Source organism: Morus notabilis, unplaced genomic scaffold, assembly GCF_000414095.1.
Source record: "Morus notabilis unplaced genomic scaffold, ASM41409v2 Scaffold1388, whole genome shotgun sequence".
NCBI lineage: Eukaryota > Viridiplantae > Streptophyta > Magnoliopsida > Rosales > Moraceae > Morus > Morus notabilis.
The window spans coordinates 25223-28347 of record NW_010362392.1 but is presented as its reverse complement, the minus strand read 5'-3'; positions in this window follow the sequence as shown (position 1 = coordinate 28347).

Genomic DNA, 3125 nt, shown 5'->3' with positions numbered 1-3125 from the left:
TATATGTTGGCGGTAGAACATAATGGTACTTAATTCATTTCCAAAACTCTGTAAATTCTGCTGGTTCTGGACAATATTCGGATTTTGTATTTCTTTTTTATGCAGGAATGATATTCTGTCGGTTATCTTTATTTTATTTTATGATGTTCGATTTTTCCAGTCCCCAAGTTTATGCACATCAAAATCCAGACTCTCAAGTTGTGCCTAGCAAATTATTTCTTGAGCACAAATAAACCTCGAAACATTGGTTATTAGTTTATCAGACAAAAGCGTTAAGAGCCAAGTTAGTTTTTAAGGTATACTATAAATTTTTTGCAAGCGTAAGTTGTCTCTGGAATTATTGATTAAGGATCATATGTTATAAGTTTATTAACGGTTTATTATTGTTTATTTGCGTTTACCGAGTAACAAGTTTATTAAATTAGAACTGTTTAATTTAACCAGCAAATCGATCACTACCAAAAAGATTAACTAACGAGATAGTACTATATCAACACCGATTTTCATCGGTCGAACCATCAAATAGTGTGGCGGTTCAGTAGTCTGTTATAGTGGCGGCAAAAACGCCAATAAAATAACAAAACAACCACTGACTGTTGATGACAAGCACAAAGCTGAAGTCAAGAGACCCTTCACAACCTTTTAACAGAAGTTAATAGAGTATGTAAGGACTGATAGAGTATGTAAGGACTGATTTACACTGTACGATCTTCTATATAAATGCAAAAATGACTTTTTAAAAGTAATCTTTTCAATAAATGTCTTTTATTTTCATAAATAAATAAAAACCTGGTGCCGTTGATATTTTTGTCGATTTTGCATGATTCTTCCTTTTTCTCATTTAGCTTCTTCTTCTTTTTCAATCCACATGTTTATCTTTTCCAACAATTCCTTATCTTTGTTAGCTTCTGCACCAGAATAAACCCGATAACGAATTGTTGGACAGAGATGAACATGTGGGTGAAAAGATTACATGAGAGTTGAACAGACAAGAACCAACCGAATGAATGTTGAAGCAAAAATTGTACATTATTTATAGGTCTTGTTATTTGAATCCTAATAGAACTAAAATTAATTATCATAATAGAACTCGAACTAATTTAAAAGCTAGATGATAATGATAAATCCAAAATAAAATCAAATCAATAACCTAAATTAAATGATAAATCAGAATAATAATCTTTTATTTTTTGGAACAATTTGCTTTAATTATGAACTAATTAAATATTTTGCTTTATGAACTATCGTATATTCCATGTTTTTTATCTAAACAAGTTCATATCTGTAGTGACCAAGAAAATATCAGAATTTCAATAATGTAATTCATGTATTTAAGTCAAGAATTTTCCTGGAAAATCATTATACTATGTACATTTTGTGATTGAAGGATTTATGGAATTAACATCTGCATTCCTAAATTCTGTAGCAGATTTCATGTTAGGTTCACATTTTTCTGATCAAGTAAATTCGATCGATAAATTCTCACCGTACTTTAAAACGGAAGAATTTTCAGTATAGATACAGTTAGAGAATGTTAATTTTAAGAATCTCCCAGCACAGCACAAACTAGCATCCAGTACCCGTATACAGGAGAAAATAACTGTCAGTATGATTTTGGACAGTTTTAATGAGTAACTTAAGGGAATGGACAAAAGTACAAGGGGTAGGTTAGTGTGTGTGATTTGATGAGATGTGATGAGAGAGGTGAATAGGACTAATGATTAGTTTTTTTTTTCTCCTTTTTCTCTTTACTTGGCCGGCCATCCTTAGGAAGTTATATCCAAAAATTTTGGTTATATGTTGAGTGTGTTAGAAGGCTACAAGTTAAGGTGATGGGATGGTAGTGGTTGAAGGGGAATTAATGGCAATTTTGGCTTCTTCTTTTCTCCTTCCATAACCGGCCAAGATTGGGGGAAATTGAACCAAAATTTGGTTGATTGAGAGAGTTGATGTGGTGTTAAAAAAATAATTTCCAAGTGCCTATAAAATGAACCACAATAGGATAAGCCTCATTTTTTTTCCCCTAGCCTTTCTCTCCTCCTCAAAATCCGGCCATACCACACTCCTCCACTCTCTCTCAAATATTTTCTCCTACTCTCCCAATCTTGAGCCACTAGCAAACCATAGAAGAAGAAGAAGGAGATCAAAGGGTCTAGGAGGAGTCTAAACAAGCATTTTTCCAAGGGTATAACTCTAAATCCTTTTTTTTTTCATGTTATATTAAAGTTTGAAATGTAGAAATATTCCTCTTAAATTTCCTTATATTTTTTAGTTAAAAGCCAATAACAAATCTTAGAGGAGTTCAAAGGTTTTCAAGGGAGAGAGAGAGGTCTTCAAGGGTAAGTTCTCAAACTCTTCTCCATTAATTTCTAGCCAACTTTAAGCTTAGATTTGTGGATGTAAATTTGTGGTTCTTGAGGAGATGAGTTGTAATAAGGGTATGTGAGTTTTATGTTGGTTTTGTGAGTTTTGAGGTTAGTTTGATGTGGTATGTTTATGCTTGATCTAAGTTGCTTATTTTCGGATTAGAGGAAAAAATTTTCCGGTGAATTTGAACGTGAAAATGATGACCCTAGAGTGATATTTTTCAATGTTTCAAAGCTTGAACTTATAGCCCTAGATGTTTTGAACATTTTCGGTTACTATGACTAAACCTAATTTTAACTCTAAAACCAAGTTTGAAGCCATTTTGCAAAAACGGACAATCTATCCAACACAGTTTCAAAAAAAAAACTGGCAGCCACTGATTCAGCCAAACGGGACCCTTAAAGGCTCAATCTCGATTTTTCACAAAAGTAACAATTTTAGATTTCGATGAGAGGAAGAAATTTCATGAAGAAAAGATTTTCAAAATCCGACCCTAAGAGGTACTACAACACAGATTCCCGAAACGGCACAGTTTTTGACTGAAACAGTTTCAAAAAAAACAGCAGCTACGGTTTTCAGCCAAATGAGGCCTTTAGAGGCCGAATTTCAACTTTTACCAAAAATGACAATTTTAGATCTCGACGAGATGAGGAATTGTCGCGAAAAACAAAATTTTGAAATCCGACTCTAAGATACAGTAAAACGTAGATTTCAGAAACTGCACAGTTTTTAACGAGACAAAACTAAAACAGTGTCGG